Raw genomic sequence first — 17,903 nt, forward strand, 5'->3', positions numbered from 1 at the left:
CGGGGTGGCTGGGCCCGTGAGCCGTGGCTGCTGGGCCTGCGCGTCCGGAGCCTGTGCTCTGCAATGGGAGGGGCCACAGCAGTGAGAGGCCCACGTACTGCGAAAAAAAAAAAAAAAGAGACGTCAGAGTGTAGGATAAATTGTGAGACCCATACGGCCCAGGCCAAACTTGCCTAGACTGCTGAAAACACCTCTGATTTAACTCTGCAGAACACCAAGTGCTTTAACCTTTCGGGTTCTTTAAATAAACTCTCTCTGCTCTGAATGCCATTCTAGCTTGGACGGGAAGCGACAGAGCAAACGGCCCCTCTGCCATCGCATCGTGCTCGCTGGGTGGGCCTCCTCACCTCCTCACCGGGCGGCGGGCTCGGGGCCGTCTGCAGGCAAACTGCACGGGTCGGCCGGGAGCGAGGGCCTTGGAGAGACAGCCACAAACGTCCTTGGCTTGACGGAGACATTGCCTTTTGGGTTACTCCTCTACCGGAATGTTCTGCTTCCTGCCAAAGACGGTCAAGTCAGGGCACATCTCCCCATTTTAGAGAACACAACAGGTTTACAGGAAAACTCCAACGCAGCCTTTCACGAGCACGAACAAAGGCTCCCATCCCTCCAGCGCATCTGGGGACCCAGGAGACGGCATGGAGTGATTGGTGATTAAAATGCTCCCTCTTTTCATGTGCAAGAACCTCCTGGAAAAGTAGACCCGAAACAGCCCAATTGCAGAGGGGAGGCTCCCAGATGGCAGGTCACTCCCACAGACGCCAGGATCGAAGACCCCGTGAGGTTATGGTGCGGACTCCAGGTCAGACTCAGGCAGACCCCATCCAAGCTCTGCGACCTCGGGCACCTTCTCACTTATCTCTTTGTCTGTCTACGATGCTGCTGTGAGCATCACATCAGATCATACGGCGAGTGATGGATAAATCGCTAGTTTACTGAGTGCCTGCCGCACGCGAGGCACTAACGTAACAGCGTCCCACGTTACCAGCTTCTTAAAATCCCGAAAATAAAACACCTGCGAGATGACGATCACCATCCTCACCTCACAGATGAAAAGCTTGAAGCACAGGAATGGTAAGTAATGTGCCTCAGGTCACCCAGCCGGACGGTTCGGTCTCTTACCAACCACAGCACGTGCCCCGTTCCAACCCCTCCTCTGCCACACCCCTGCCATCTGACAGCCCAGCTCATTGATGACCTTGTCCTAGTTTCTTTTCCTTCCTGGTTCTTGTCGCATGAATAATATGCATGAACTTGACTCTCCCAGATGAACCTGAATTCGTCTTTCAGAGCTGCGGCTCAAGCATAACCTCCCTTAGGAAATCTCCCCCGGTCCCTGCAGTCAAGGTCATGGCTCCCTGCTCTGTGCTTATCTCAGTGCCTGGTGTCTGTTCTTCCCATGGCGTCTGAGAAACGGTCACTCATTCTTCCTTCCCACTGAGGCTGCAGTCTGTTTCTCCACCCTTGAACCTGGCCTTGGCCGTGGGACATGCTTTGGCCAGGGGAACTTTAGCAGATACAGTGGGGGTGCTCGTGCCCTGGGCCACACCCCTGGCTGCTCTTGGGACGCTGGGAACTCGTGTGAATGAGCCTGGGCCAGCCTGCTGGAGAGTAAGGGCCACAGGAGGACAAAGACACGTGAATGAACACTTCCTACCGCATCTAGCGCCCAGCTGACCACAAAGCAGGAGAGAGCCAGCAGATAGCAGCCGGCCCACTCCAGGCCAGAGGAACCAACCAGCCTCCTTACAGAACTGTGAACTAAGTAAGTGTTGGGGTGGATTGTTACGCAGCACTAGCCAGCTGATACACTCATGTATCTCCACTGCCTAGATCAGTGCAGGTACTGACACAGGCGCTCAAGGAGTGAATGAATTATGGCTCAATTCATAGTGGAAGAATGGATGGGGAGGACACCAGAGCGTGACTCGGAGGAAACTTTACCTAAATCGGTCCTGGCAATGCTCCCGTTTTCTCTATTTCCCATCTTCAGCTGCTGTAATGAACTCCACTAACACCTGTCAGCCTGAGTCACCAGGTCAGCACTCAGCAGTTACTTCCTGTCCACTGTGTCTCACAGACTGATCAGCAGTCAGCACTTAGAGCTTACTCAGCTGCAGGAACAAATACCCCCAGAGTCGCTTTGGTTTACAATAGCCAAGGTTCATACTTGCCCACGCTGCAAGTCCACACACGGTTGGCAGGGGCTTTGCACCTCGCGTTCACCGCTAAGGGGACAGCCTTCGTCCGCAGCACCGCCTTTGGGGGGCAGATGGAAAAGAGAAGACAGTGAACTCGGTGCTTTCCAGAGTGTCCTGCTCACCCCTCTCCCCAGCATGTAGCACAATGCCTGACAGGTAGCAGGTGCTCAGTAAAACTCGGTTGAATGACTGACTGAATGATGTGGTAGGTCAGTCGTGGGGCATATGACCTCCTAGCACCTATGATTCTTTCATCAGAGGATTAATTTTGAAATAATTGTAGACTTAGAGAAAAGTTTCAAAAATCACAAGTTCCCATTTACCCTCACAAAGCATCCTGTAACATTAACTTCTGACATAACGACAATAAATTCAGCAAAACCGAGGGGTTAATATTAGTAGGGTGCTAATGAAACTACAGACTTCATTTGGATTTCATCTTCCTTTCCCACTAATGTCCTTTATCTTCCCAAGATCCAGCCCAGGATCCCGTGTTGCATGTAGTTGCCACGGGCCCTGGGTCTCCTCCAGCTGGGGACAGTTCTCCAGTCTTTCCTTGTATCTTAGGACCTCAGCGTTTTCGAAGAGTGCGGGTCATGTATTGGATTGGCCAAAAAGTTGGTTCGAGTTTTTCCATAGCGGCTTACGGAAAACCCGAACGAACGTTCTGGCCACCCCAATATTCCATCAAATACTCTTCTGTTTGGATTCTTCTGAAGTTTGCTCACGATTAGCTTGATGTACTGCATTCTTGGCAAGCGTACCCCAGAAGTGATGTTCAGTCCTTTTCAGAGCATCGAACTGAGGGGTACATGATGCCCATGTGTCATTACTGGCCATGTGTCTTCTTACGAGGAACTATTACTTAGTTCCTCGTGTGTGGCATTACTTATATAAGTGATGGTGACTGGATCTCCTGGTTATGTGGTGTCTGCCAGGTTTCTCGAAAGATGCTATTTTCCTGGTCACATTCTAATTCAATGGCCAGCGTGCTTGTCCAGCTCTGCCCCTGGACGGACGCCACTGGAGGACAGGTCCATCTCTGTTTCCTCATTGTATCCCCAGCACCTACGGCCATACCTCGTAGTTTTTTTGCATTCAGTAACATCTTATTAAATAAATGAATGTCCTGAAAGATATAACCAATTTTCAGGGAGCTGCTTTCAGGGAATAGCGGGTTTTCAGACTAATTATCCTGAATAGAAAGGGCAAATGATTCCATCCATGCCTCTTGCATTTCTCATGTATTTTATTTAATCTCATAGTTTACCTTCTCTATCCTCTGATTCTTACCCCACAGCTGAATGAGACACTTCATTTAGGGGACCCATGATTTGGGTCCTATGAAATTTTGGAAGACTAGGTACAAAGCAAACAACCTTTACGTAAGCAGTAGAAAATTGACATTTCTTACTGAGCCATTTTCATGAAGCCCACCTTCCCCTAGCAGCCATCCTGATTTCCGAGTCTTTGTGGAGGCTCCAACTGCCAACGTCACAGCCACTTCCAAAGGGAGGTTCAGTGTGATGTCTCAGCTACAAGTGACCAGCAATCTAACAGTCGTATAAACAAGCTGGGCAATTATCTCTGTCTAGAGAAGCACACAGGGAGTTCCAGGTTTGTTCAGTGGCTTCATGATGTTATCAAGGCCCAGGCGTGTCCCTCCTCAGCCTGTTGGCATTTCGTCCTCAGGCTACAGGACGGCAGCCCCAGACGTAGGCATCACATCCTGTCTCATGACAGCGTCCAAAGCAGATGCGGGGAAGGGGGCTTCTTTTTGCATTTCCCTTATGTCTTCTTGGTGGGAACTGGGTCATAAGACCCTCCCTAATTACAGGAGAGCCTGGAAAAGAGAGCACCTAGGATCATAGCCTCCACCGTGGGAGGTGGACCCGCCAGCACACAAGGGGGAAGGTCTGACTGCCTAGACAACTCGTACAATCTGCTATGGGAAGCTTCTAGGTGGGGTTTCTGAGTGGGAAACTGGCTGGACCCCAGGGCCATCCCAGGAAGTGGAAAGGTAGAGGTGGTCTGGGGCAGACTTTCTGCATTTCTGAAAGTGTTTTTATCAGGTCAAGACAAGAACTGGAATACAAGTCTCCCATTTGCTATCTTCTTGGTCACAATCCCCATAAAACTTACAATACATAATCACAGTGAAGCAAGCACGAAGAGCAATTGAGGAAAAAACTCCATCCATGCATCTTTCCGTCCATCCATCCGTCCATCCTCCATCCTTCCACCCATCCACCCACCCTCCCATCCACCCATCCTTCCATCCTCCCATCCTTCCATTTGCCCATCTATCATTTTATCCTTCCTTCCTTCCATTCTTTTATCACTTCTTCTCTCCCTCCCTCTTTTCCTCCCTCCTTCCACCCATACTTTCAATGTTTGGGGGAGCCATTTGACCCAGTTATGACCAAATGAGACAGAAGAAGTCTGCTTCTGGGGAATATTTTCACCCCCTTATGTAAGGCAGGGACATTCAAGAGAGGCCTCTTTCTTCTTGGGATGCTATCGGGAGAGAATAAGATGCTCGGAGCTGCCGCAGCCACGTTGCAACCATGAGGCAAGACAGGTGAGGATGAAGCACTCTGAGTCGGACACTGAGGGTGCACGGTGAGGAGGGCACAGTTCCTGCTCTTCCGGGCTCACACTCCAGTGCCGGAGACAGAGAGAGACGGGCAAGTACAATTCCATGTGAACTAGCACTGTCGGGGGACGTGCTGGGAGGTGCAAATGGGTGGTGAGGTAGAGGCTCAATGGGGAACAGAAGGGAGCTAGAGAAGAGAATTTTGGGTAGAGGGCACAGCCTGAACAGGAGAGCACGGAGCTACGATACACTCAGAATGGAAGGGCTGAGAAAGAAGGTGGAGGTAAGCAGGCTGGACGGGAAAGACAAGGGGGACCCCTGCCCCGCTCGCTCTCCCCTGACAGCCCTGGGCTCCCGAGGTTGTACCGCCAGCTCTGTCTCCTTGCTGTCAGGTTCCTCAGTTAAGCTGGTGCCCGCCCAGCCCCATCCTGGGGGCCCACTCAGCGGCGAGTTTGGGCCTTGCTTCTCCATGATGTTGAGAAATTTCTGGCCTTTGATATCTGCTCTGGACTCCTGTTTCCTGCTCTCTGCGTTCTGGGAGTGGACAGAGGCTGACAAGTCCCTCCCTGGCCGCCCCTCCTCGCCCCTCCCCCTTGATAAGTTCAATATCAAAGCTCCGCAGAGGCAAGCGGCAGAACTCAGGCCCGCGCTGCCACCGACAGGTTCATCGCGCACAGAAGCCGCTGACGGTCTGGCCCTGGGCCGTCACCTCGGAAAGCTGGAAAGCCGAACTCGCCCTGAGCCATTGGCAGGCACGGCTCCTGGGAGAAAACCTCCCCGGGACGTACTATTGACAGCTGGGGGGAAAAATCCCGAAAGATAACGAAAGAGCAACAGAAATGAAAATGGCCAGGGACACGGACCCGCCGTAGATTTTCGTGGGCAAGTTCGGCCGGGGAGCTGCGGGAACGCGCTTTCCGAGAGACCGAGGCCAAAGGAACAAAGGACCTGCCACAGCTCGGCAGGAGCCCCCTCCCCTGTGACATTAACTGCTTCCTGTTCCCTTCCAACGGGGCAGGAAGATGGAAGTGAAGGAAATGGAAAATGCAAACTACACACCAATTTTGCTTTTTGCTGCTCGGAGCTCAATTTCTGCTAACTCTGGAAATGCCAGAAGAGAGAGGTGTTTTGTCAAGACATGAAAAACATTATTTTTTAAGGGAAACAAGACAGGCTATTCCTGACCAGCAGGGAAGCACACCTCTCGGGGTGCTCGGCACTCCCAGTGCCCCCGGTAGTTTGATTTAATGAGACGATGAGGCTGCTGTGAGCATCCTCTCAGCCCCAACGCTGTGCCGCGAGGGCGCGAGGGCGTGAGCGCGTTAACTCAGGCACAGCCAGGCCTGTGAAGCTTTATTTCGTTTTCCCCTCTCACCCCTCCCAGCCCCTGCCAATTAACACCAGGGCGAAATCACATCCAGGTGCAGCCTCAAGCTGGCCCTGCCAGTAGAGCCACCTTGTCCCTAAGGGCGAGAGGGCGCTTCAGGGCCAGAGGTGCCAGGCGAGTGTCCAAGCGGAGCGCCTGGCATCAGAGCTGGGAGGCAGGGGCGGTGTGCCTGGGCCGCTGGCGTGAGCGGCTGCTCACGGGGTGGCTGCCTTCCTCGTGCTGTTCAGGTCTGGGCCCAGGTGCTACCTCCCTCAGGAGGCCTTCCCTGACCCTCCCACATCTAAAAATCGAGCCGCCTCCAAGCGGATCACCCTCCATCTCCTTACCCGGATTTGCTTTGGTGATTTTTCTCGGTGGCACTTGCCACTACTGACAACACATTATTTATCTCTTGTTTTCTTTATTTGTTTGCTTGTTTTTCTGCCTCTTGCATTAGACTGTCACCTATAAGAGGGCAGGGAGCGGTGGTATCCACTTTTGTATCCCCGGGGGGATACCAGACACAGAGCAGGAGCTTCATAAACATCCCTGAGTGTGTGTGAGTGTGTGTGAGTGTGTGTGTGTGTGTGTGAGCGTGTGATCTCCTAACGCGGAGCCTGGCGTGCAGCGCACGCAGGTGCGATCGGTATCGTTCATTCATTTATTCACTATCTAGGCATTTGTTCATTTCACACTCACGACAGCTCTTCAAAGAAAGCATGGACACCGAGGGGAAAGGGGTGGTGGTGGAAGGAATTGGGAGATTGGGATTGACACACATATGCTATCGATACTATGTATACAACACATAACTGATGAGAACGTACTGAACGGCACAGGCAACTCTAGTCAGTGCTCTGTGGTGACCTAAATGGGAAGGAAATCCAAACAGGAGGGAGTGTATGTATACGTACAGCTGATTCACTTAGCCGTACAGCAGAAACTAACACAACATTGTAAAGCAACTACACCCCAATAAAATTTTTTTAAAAACATTCTTATTTCTGTAAAAAAGAAAAAAACCGGAAAGTAGCATAAACCCCCTCGTGCAGTTGAGAAAACTGAAGCTCAGAGAGGTTATGTGAATTGTCAGCGCCACACAGCCGCGGAGTCGGGTTTGAGGCCCAGGGCTTCCTGACACCGGCATCCCCACCCACCCTTCTGAGCAGCAGCTCCCCACCCACTGCTCGCGCTGGGGCAAGTGGACCCTGTCGACCCCGGGAGCTGCCGAGTCTGGGAGGCCCAGGAGTCCCACATGGGGCTGTTACCTGGGCTCAGGCTGTGTTGCCCGGCAGGGTTTCCACTGCAGAGACGGGTCTCAGGGGTGGGTGGGACGCCTGGCAGCTGGCCTCTTGCTGTGACAATGACGGCCCTTCACTCAGCCCATCTGCTGACGGCCTGCAGCGGGTGGTTGCGTCGCACGGCCCTGGTGTCCGTCGGTGAGGGGATGCTCGACAGGACCTGCTATGGAGCATATGTAGGTCAGATCTTATCCTTGTAGCCACACACCTGCCCATGTCTCACACGTACACACACACTCACACACACACACACACACACACACACACACACACGCCAGGTCATTAAGGCAGGGGAACCTTGCTGCATCCACTGAGGTCATATTAGCTCGTGGCAGTTGGACCAACAGCCACGAATCTGAAGCAAGACTCCAGGGCTGAGGACACTGGCACCTTCTGGCCCCGAGGAAGCTGGGCTGAGGTCCTGGTCACAATCTCCTGGATTTGGGGCACGAATGACTTTCCAGTAGACAGCGACGGGTCCTGAAGCCGTGCAGACCCACCCTTGTGCTCCGTGTCCGGTGGAATAATTAATTCAGTGCTGGTTAAAATGGTGCCGACCGAGTGTTCACTGAGCAGGGACTGCATGTGCCGGCGCCTGGGGTCCAGACCAGGGAGTGGGGAGCCCAGAGGGCTAGAGCCGATGTGTCCCGTGGTTGCTCCAGGTTTCACAGTTCAAGGAACTGCCAGGCTCTTTTCCAAAGTGGTGGCCCCATTTCACATTCCCAGGTGGTTCTCTTTGGTGATGATTTTTTTCCTCTTCTGCTTATTATTGTATCTTATAAGTTGTTGGCAGTGCTTACCTGCCTCTTACAGGTTGTTTTTTTCTTTCCTGAAGATAACGTTACCTAACAATAGAAGGAGGCATGGAAGACGGGTCATATCTGGCCATACCGTCTGGGATGCTCTTGGACTCCAGAAGTGGCCACATACTCTGAGGCGATCGGGACATCTCACGGGGGGAGGGATATTGTAAAGGACACAGGTTCTATGGAGAAACAGGGGGTTTCTTGAAGGGCTCACAGGTGTTTGTGTAGATCCCAAGACCTCAACTCCAGCAGAGGTGTTTTTTTGTTTTTGGGGTTTTTTTGCAGTACGCGGGCCTCTCACTGTTGTGGCCTCTCCCGCTGCGGAGCACAGGCTCTGGACGCACAGGCTCAGCGGCCATGGCTCACGGGCCCAGCCGCTCCACGGCACGTGGGATCTTCCCGGACCGGGGCACGAACCCGCGTCCCCTGCATCGGCAGGCGGACTCTCAACCACTGCCCCACCAGGGAAGGCCCCCCAGCAAAGGTTTTATATTCCAGCTTGCATCACCGCTGTGGAAGTGAGGTGCACCCCACTTAAAAATGAGAAGGGCTCCCGTCCCCCTTTCCTTTCTACACCAGGAGTCCTACCTCCTGACCCTGGGAGCCTGGAACGGAGGCTGCTCTGGGCCACATGGGAAGCTGCCACTAACCACATCAACATCTCTAAAATTAATAACATGACTTCCATAGCGAAGGGGCCTGGGCCGGAGATGGAGGGCTGCTGGCTGCTCCTGGGCCCCATGCTGCAGGTGGGGGACAGGAAACCTGAGGACAGGTGAGACCTCCAGGTGGGCACTGTCCTGTCGGAACGTGAGACCTTAAGGACTTGGCCGTTACTGGGATCACACCCGTCCAGGCTGATTGCGGACGAGTTCCCCGAGGTGTAGAGCTCTCCTTTCAACACACACTGTCATATATTTATGACTTAGATCGAAAATAGGTTCTTTCTACTCCCCACAAATGCACCTCTCCCCTGTGTGTTTGGTTTAAAAGGATCCAATCTTTTTATTCGACGGCTATCCTATGATTCAGGTTTTGTAGAAGTCCGAATTCTTAAATTCTGCAGCTTCAAAGACTTCAGAAGGTCATCCAGTTCAGACTGGCCTCTCCCTCTATCCAAACAGACCCTCATGCTGATCTGAAGATCAGGAAGGATCCTCAGGGAAAGTTTCTAAAGCTCTTTCTCTAAGCTTCCTTATCAGCAAATTGGGCAAAATAATAAGGTCCAACTCAGAAGGATCTTGGGAGGATTAAATAAGATACGTATGTAATGTCCTTAGCGCCATGCCAAGCACATTGCGAATATTCAATAAATGCCTGGGTTATTACCGTCATCTGCATCACCAAGGCACTGTATCTTCCTTGGGTCCACCTCTCGCCTTGTGAAACAATCAGGTCTGCAGTTGGCTCATAAATGAAAGCTCCCTTCCCAGTTCCATTACAACACAGGGGGCAGAGCTCTTAAGTTCATTCCAGACCAGCAGGAACAAGCTCTTACCTTCTCAAGGGCTGAGGTCAGAACACTGGGACAGCCCAGGTGGCACAGCTGGCATCTATGACGCCACGCCCTCTAGCGGAAGGATGAGGCTCCTGAACTCAGGTGTGCAAGGAGGCAGGTGAACGGGAACGTGGCAAAACCAGGTGAATTTTCGTGCCATCTGAATTCAGTCCTCCTGAAACACAGACAGTAAAAAAGGTAATCAAGATTACAAGGCAACGCAAACAGAAATGTATCTTGAGGAATTTACATTTGCAGTGTCCTTTTCGTGCTTTGTTTTCTAAATCTATGCTCAAAACCAAAGAGCAAGATAAGGGAAGGGGCTGCTCATACGGAGGGGGCTTCCTTTTGAGCTGAAAAAAAAAAATGTTCTAAAAGTAACTGTGCTGATGGTTGCTTAACTCTGTGAAGATACTAAAAACCACTGAGTTTTATACTTTAAGTGGGTGAATTGTATGGGATGTAAATTATATCCCCCAAAAACTATTTTTAGAAGTTGACTTTTCAAAATGTTTTATTGTTTTTAGATATTCCCCCAATACTTTTATTATGAAAATAGAAAACACCCATCAAAATAGATTTTTCTCGAAGTATTTATTTGCATTCTCTGAGTTCCAGATGCATTTGTAGTTTGCCCCACCAGAGAAGTTTCCCTGAGGTCAGCAGTACATCCCAGCGTGTGCCAGGTGCCGTGGGGACGGGAGACGTGCAAAGCTGGACGGTGAATTGAAGTCTCTTGTCCAGTTGTGGAGCCAGACTGATCCTCAGAAGCAACGAGACGAAAAGAGACATGATGGCTCAGAATCAGGGGCTACATTATTTGTTGAGTGAGTTAAAAGAAGGATATTATTGAAGGTTCAAATAATCCAGGAAGGCTTCAGGACAGAGGGACCTGAGCTAGAACTTAATAGGTTTAGTAGAAAGAACAAGTAAAATATAATACAAATAAGTAAACGAAAAGTAACACAGAGGCAGGATAGCAGCCTCAGCTCTCCCTCCTAGGGCCCTACGGTGGGCTGGCACTCCGCGTCCTGCGCACGGCGACGTTCCCCAGAAGACAAGCGCATCATTCGGGGAGGAGAGGGTCCCGCTCCCCGCTCCCCAGTCTCCGGCTGGCACTCCCACTGGCGGACCCCAGCCGGAGGCCAGAGAGCAGGGGTCACTGACATAGACCATGCGGCCAGACCCCAGGGAGAGAGGACGGAGGAAAGGACGGAAGAGTGATCGGGAGGGCGGCGTGGAGGCGTCCAGCACCTCTAGCTGCGGCTGCAGGGGGTTAGAGTGTGACCCATCTGTGTCCCCGAGGAGAGGGGGTTTTCTCCGGCAGACTGTCAGAGGACAGAGATGGAGGCCCTGAGCTGCCCCCGGCTTTCAACAGCAGAGGGACGAGAGTGTCACTCTGATCGTTAGAGTGTGCGGGGCTCTTGTTAAGGTCTCTTTATTCATTTACTTTAGGGCCTCGCTACCCCGCAGGTGAGGTGGTCCTCAGCCACCACCTGGGAGCTGGTTAGAAATGCAGAATCTCGGCCCCAGCTGCACACGCTGCCCTAGAACCTGCCTCTCGACCGGATGTGCCTGGCGATTCGGGCGCAGGCCGCCCTTGGAGCAGCTCTGCTTTCAGTCACCCCAGGGATGCGGGCGGGTGGGGGTGGTTAGGAACAAGCCAGTTAGAGTCCAAAGGTGGGCATGTCCGCCCTGCTGCAGGCATTGGGCCTCAGGCACAGGAAGTCATGGCTGCTGGCCCGTCCGTCCAGCACAGTGGCCACCGCACCTCGCTCTTCCCTGCAGACGCCAGGAGCAGCCCCACAATTCTCTCTACACAATACGCCTGTATCCACTTCTTGTCCACCAGAGCGGGCAAGTGAGATGAAATTTAGTTGCCTGATGTACATATGTAATATCGCCCATGTATACCTTCTGGCAGAAATGGAAAATCCACCGATTCCCAGAAAACCAACAGCGTGCCTGTTTCGTGCATTCGTGATCCCTGTAGACCCACACAGTCCGTGGCCAGCGAGCAAGAAGCTCAGAGTCCGGTCAGGAGGCGGAGAGATGACATTGACATTGAACGTCCGAAGTACCAGCCCTGAGAGAAGTGCCGTGTGCTGTGGTCTCCGAGGCCGGCTCTGTCCCCACGGGAGGGAGGAGGAGGGAGGAAATGCCCTTGCCCCAGGCCTGGGAGGATGGGCCTGTGTGGCCAGAGGACACAGACAGGGAGACAGAAAGTCATTCCCACCGAGAAGGAAGCCACCTGCTACAGAGCAGAGTTGAGCCCAAGGCCCGACAGCCGTGCCCGCCTGTCGAAAGGTGCGGGTCTGAGTGACAGGAGCAGCAGGTGCGTCTTTCTTTGGCTCCCAAGCGCACCGGAACTGATATTGTTATTTCTTAAACTTCTGAAAGCGAAGTTAAACACAGAAACGACAGGCTGGATCACGTGTATTTGACAACCATCTTGGAAGTCTGTCAATGCGGAGACGTAAGATGCCCGCCCTCCCCTTACCTAAAAGCGCTCTGCCTGAGACTGATGCGTCGGTCACCTGTGTATCTTTTTTTTTTTTTTGTGGTACACGGGCCTCTCACTATTGTGGCCTCTCCCATTGTGGAGCACAGGCTCCGGACACGCAGGCTCAGCGGCCATGGCTCACGGACCCAGCCGCTCCGCGAAATGTGGGATCTTCCCGGACCGGGGCACGAACCCGTGTCCCCTGCATCGGCAGGCGGATTCTCAACCACTGCGCCACCAGGGAAGCCCTCACCTGTGTATCTTGAGCAGATGTCGAGAAAGGCAAAGGTCCAGTTCTGAGGCCTTGCAGACTGGACAAGACGGCAAGAGGTCGCTGCCCCGGCTCATGGTGGCCTCACAGCATGTGGATGGCGACGGCTCTACCTATGGGAGAGCTGGGCTGTCCGGACACTGTGGGCCCGGCGGCGACCCTTGAGAAGTGGAGCAAAGGGACCTTAAGTTGCGTCTGATTGGATTCCACCCGGTGCCTAATGCAGTGTAGACAGGAACTGATGGTGGGTGTGGGGCAGCGTGACTTGCTGGGGTGGTGACGTCGTGTCACGTCGAGATAACCTCTGGCGTCAAAGGAGACACATGCTGGCTCTGCTGTGCACCAGTGAGGAACCTGGGGGACGCAAAAGTGCCCAGAGCTCCGAGCCCCTCCCTGCAGTGGAGAAACAGCAGTGGTCAGCGCAGCCCCAGCGCCGAGGGCACACTCCGTCCAAGTGGTGATGGGAGAGGGCTGTTACCCTCCTGTTAGCTTCAAGGTCCTGCTAGTGTGACTGCACAGGGAATTTGCTAAAATTGTATTATATAACATGTTTTATATTAAAAATCATGGGGTGGGGTGGCCGCTCTTGGAAGTATTTCACCCACGACTACTGTGTCGGATCCATGAAACGACAGGACCCATGTGCTCTTAAGTGTACACGCTCCGACCCTGCGCGTGCCGTGTCGTCGACACGGAAGACGCTCCACACTTACACGTTCTCCAAGCTGTCAACACGTGTGGGGAGTGTGGGCTGTTCCCGGGCTGTTGCCGACATCGCAGGAGAGGGAGGGGTGGCTTCGACGATTCAAACCATGACACTTACAGCGGGGCTGGGAGAACCCAGGGATGGGGGCACGGCATCACGGGTGCAGCCTCTTCTGGACTTTCAGTCTCCAGGCGGCCAGTCCGTCCCATGACCGGCTCCACCAAGCCTCTCACTCTCCGTCCCTGCTCTTGAATAAGTTGTCTCTTTTCTCCGCAGGTGTCCCTTGGAGACCACACAGCCTCTTTTTTTTTTTTTTTTTTTGACACAATTTCAGACAAATGGAAGAGGAGCACAAAAATTCTCAAGATGCCCTTCTCTGAGATTCGCCAAATAGGAAGATTTACCTTCTTTGCTGTATCCCCTCCCCGGCACATGGAGGAAGCTGCATATAAGATCTGCCTCTCCGCTAAGTACTACCATGCACGTTTCCTAAAAACGAGGGATTCTCTTCTGTAACCACAGTACAATGATCACAATCAGGAAACTAAAACCGACGCAACTCTGAGCTAGTCTACAGCTCTTACTCAGACTCTCCAATCGTCCTAAGCAAGCTCTTGATTGGCTGAAAGCGGGTGGACTGACAGGCCGGAGAACATGTGTCTCATCTTGAGCTGTGGCTCCTGCCCTGCTCGGCCTCTCTGTTCCACTCCTGCATCGTTTTTCATTTTTGGTCATTTCTAATGATGTCCTACTTCAGAATCAGTCGTCATACTGATGACAGGAACGGTTCTGTGTGGGCTTCTCTTTCTGTAACAAATCTCCGTTTCAAGCAATAGTCCAAAGACTAGCCAGTAGGCCGCGTGTCTCAGAGCTATGAATGATCACCGAGGTCTGCTTTGATTTTGAGATGACTTATGAAACCAGTTGTGTGTGTGTGTGTTTTGTAGGAGGCGCGAGTGCCCATGTATGTGAGCACAGAATAATACCGGGGCAGCTGAGTTAGGCTACCCGAGCGGTGGTCTTGAATTTATACAGCCCTCCTGGTTGACTCTGGGCAAGTAAACTCAGTCCCCCGGAGCTTTAGGCATCACCTGTCGACTTCCAGGCAAGACCATTGTTATTTAAAGGGATCTGTTTTGTTTCAACATTCTAAGTCCGGAGATACGCTGAGAATCTATCAGTGGACTATTATTCAGCCTTAGAAAGGAACCAAGTACTGACAGATGCTACCACGTGGATGAACCTTGAAGACATCAAGCCGAGTTAAATATGCCAGTTACGGGAAAGACAAATACCGTAGCATTCCACTTCTATAAAGTACTAGGGGAGTCAAATGCATAGAGACAGAAAGGAGGACGGAAATGGTACAGAGGAACTTATTTGCAAAGCAGAAATGGAGTCACAGAGGTAGAGAACCAAGGGGGGAAGTGGGCGTGAGATGAGTTGGGAGATTGGGACTGACATTACATACACTACTGTGTATAAAAGAGCTAGCTAATGAGAACCTACTGTAGAGCACAGGGAACTCTACTCAGTGCCCTGTGCTGACCTAAAGGGGAAGGACATCCAAATACAGGGGATATACGTACATGTAGAGCGGATTCACTTTGCTGTACAGCAGAAACTAACACAAGACTGTAAAGCAACTATACTCCAATAAAAAAATATGTTAAAAAAAAAAGTAGAATGGTGGTTGCCAGGGACTAGGGGAGGGGTAGGGTGGGTTCGGTGTTCAGTTACAGAAGACGAAAAAGTTCTAGAGAAGTTCTAGGTGGTGACAGTTAAACAACAGTTTGAATGCACTCAATACCACAGAACTGTGCACTTAAAATGGCTAAAATGGAAATTTTATGTTAGGTATATTTTACCACAATTTTAGAAAACTAAATAAGTTTTTAAAAACTTGCATTTCAGGGCTTCCCTGGTGGCGCAGTGATTGAGAGCACGCCTGCCGATGCAGGGCACGCGGGTTCGTGCCCCGGTCCGGGAAGATCCCACACCCGGGAACCCGTGAGCCACGGCCGCTGCGCCTGCGCGTCCGGAGCCTGTGCTCCACAACGGGAGAGGCCACAGCAGTGAGAGGCCCGCGTACCGCAAAAACAAACCAACCAAACCAAAACAAAAACTTGCATTTCAGAGGAAGCCAGCATTTTGCTCCCTTGCACGGAGGAGCTCTGCAGCAGTGCTTGCAGGTGTCACTTTTCTGGTCCCCCTAAAGCCGTCCTAAATTGCTCAGCCGCCCAGTGTCGCTGTCCCGGTTCTCCTGAAGGTCACCCGGAAAGGTGAGCAGCAACACGGGAACACACTCGGAAACGCCCCCCGACAGCAGTCGTTGGCCTGACGTGAGAAATGAATGACTTTCCATCGTACTAGTGACCCTGTTGTGCGTTCTATGAGCACCTTACGTTACTTGTCTACGTTCTGAGTAAAGCCTGCCCTTGTGTGTGCTCTGCCATCTGCCCTGGCATCAGCACAGCCCACGTGGTGCACGGAGGCCAAGGGCCTCCTCCACCCAGCATGGTCTTGCATCTCTTCCCAGCCAGGAAGCACGCGTGGGCAGAATGCACGGAGCAGGGGAAAGGTGGATCCTTTCAGCTCCGCAAGTCACAGTGAAGTGGGCCCACGTTTTGCAAAACATGTGTCTGGCAAATGATTCCCTGTGGGCTGCAGAGATCCAGATGGAGGGCGTTTTCTAAGGGCGACGTCAGAACTGTACATCTGCTGATCCCAACAAGCGCGTGGCGGCTAGGAGAAGAAGCAGGTTGTCTGCCCACAACATCTGAGAGCACGGGTGTGGTTTCGGGGGCTTGTTCAACTCTGGAAGACAAAGGCACAGTGTCTTCAGCCCCCGCTGGGCTCGGGCATGGTGAGAGCAGGAGAAGTCTTAGCATCGCCCACGAGGGCTCTGTTTCACAGACGAGGAAAACGGACGTATGGGAAGGTGGGCAAAGTGAGTTGCCCAAGGCTGCCCAAGGTTGAACTTGAACTTGGGGCTCTGTGGCTCACCACGCTGGACATGGCATTGGCAAGTAGCCCCTGACACTGTGGGTCCGCTTGCCTAGGTGCTGCCGTTTGCTGCTGTGCTGCTGCTATACCCTAAGCCTGGTGCTGTGCCACTCTGATTCCTGGTTCCCTGTGCGCAGATGGGAGGCTTGGCTGACACAGTGCTTGGTCCATAAGGGGCTGGTAACGGTGAGTCGTGGTACAGGAGAGGCCAACAGGACGTGGCCTGGGTGTCCATGGCGGGTCAGAGGGGGGGCTGGGGAGCGGCTGGGCTGGCGACAGCGGGGGAGACTGCCAGCAGAGAGGGGCCCGCAGACCCCACTGCCACATTCAGGCCGGGTGTCCTGTGGGCTGAGACACGGGAGGCTTATCCGCACGAGCCCTTTTGAGGCTGCGTGGCCACGTGCTCCGCTTTGACGATGGTACACGAAAGCCGTGCTGGCTGTTCCCCACTCACCCCTCCAGATCCGTCCCGCGTGCTGCTCTGTGCCTTGGGAGGCTGCCCTGCAGGGACTGCGTGACGGGGCTCCCACCCTTCCGGTGGGGATCAGCCAATGGGAGCTGCCAGAGCAGACTGGAGGGCGGGACCAGAGAGAGGCCGGGGGCTTCTCCTCTGCACCCCTCATGCCTGGCTCTAGCCTCCCCAGCTCTTTCCCCTGCCCCTTCCAGCCCAGGTGGTGATGGCCCCCCACTCTTGTTAGCCTCTGGATACCTCCCCATCCTGGCTGGTCCCCAGAGCCCTGCCCTTGCTCTGTAAAGACTGCCCTCCCGCCCTGACACTGTCTTCGGTTACCTCTGGCGGAGGCTGCTTTCCTGGTGGGGCCATGATGGAAACAGGAGGTGATCGTCCGGCCACAGGAACGCTGACGTCGAGCTTCAGGGTAAGGACAACGCCTATTCTGTACGGTTTGGAAATCCCCTCGAGGTCCCACATCAAAGGGCTGAAGTGTTAGGGAAAATGACCAGAGGCCTGGGCTACTTCTGCAGCCGTGCAAAAGTCTGCAGAGACCAGAGCTTATTCAGAGGCCAGTGTGACCCCCCTCCCACCCAGACCGAAGGGTGTCTGAAGTCTCTGGGGCTGGTCTAGGAGTTAAATTGGAGTCCAGTCTCTTGTATCACCAACTAGCGCCCTCGCTCCTTCCTTTCCTCCCTTCCTACCCTCCCCCCTCTTCCCTCCCCCGCCAACACCCTCCGCAACCCGCTTCCTTTCTTCAGGAAGCACAGAGCCAAAGAAAACACATGTAAACCCCATTCTGGAGCTTTTAGCCCAGTTCAGCAGTTATCAACAGTGGTTCTTGGACCCTGAGGTGTTTCCAGGGCCTCTCCGTAACATTTCGGAATGTTATAAAATCTTGCATGGGTAAAAGATCCACGCAAAGTTCAGGACAGACCAACAGAATTGAATGTAATAAGTACAAAACGTTCATTCATTTGGTTTCAGATTCCACATTGCTACTAGTCTTTAAGGAACTAGCTCTTGTCGAGTTTTGGTGTAGTATTAATGAATAATACCCATAATTATCCAAAAAGACTAATAACTTACCTCTTCATTTCCAAACCCACATCTGTGTGTGGCCGGGCTTTTTTCACAGGCACCAGATGGACTGAAGACGCAGATAAGAGAGCCCGATGTTTCCTGAGCGAGACATTAA

General features: G+C 52.8%; 1 protein-coding gene across 1 annotated transcript in view; it reads right to left on the minus strand.

Moving 5' to 3' along the window:
* Nucleotides 1-353: 353 nt before the first annotated feature.
* C18H16orf95 (chromosome 18 C16orf95 homolog) overlaps nucleotides 354-17,903 on the minus strand; it is a 453,505-nt gene continuing 435,955 nt past the window's right edge. The window contains exons 5-9 of the transcript XR_010837980.1: nucleotides 17,795-17,887; nucleotides 9,769-9,943; nucleotides 7,432-7,627; nucleotides 2,171-2,259; nucleotides 354-497 (exon numbers count right to left, since the gene is read on the minus strand). The gene's annotated coding sequence lies outside the window, so the exon portion shown is untranslated. The remainder of the gene's footprint in view (nucleotides 498-2,170; nucleotides 2,260-7,431; nucleotides 7,628-9,768; nucleotides 9,944-17,794; nucleotides 17,888-17,903) is intronic.

Source organism: Kogia breviceps, chromosome 18 (assembly GCF_026419965.1).
Source record: "Kogia breviceps isolate mKogBre1 chromosome 18, mKogBre1 haplotype 1, whole genome shotgun sequence".
Taxonomy (NCBI): domain Eukaryota; kingdom Metazoa; phylum Chordata; class Mammalia; order Artiodactyla; family Physeteridae; genus Kogia; species Kogia breviceps.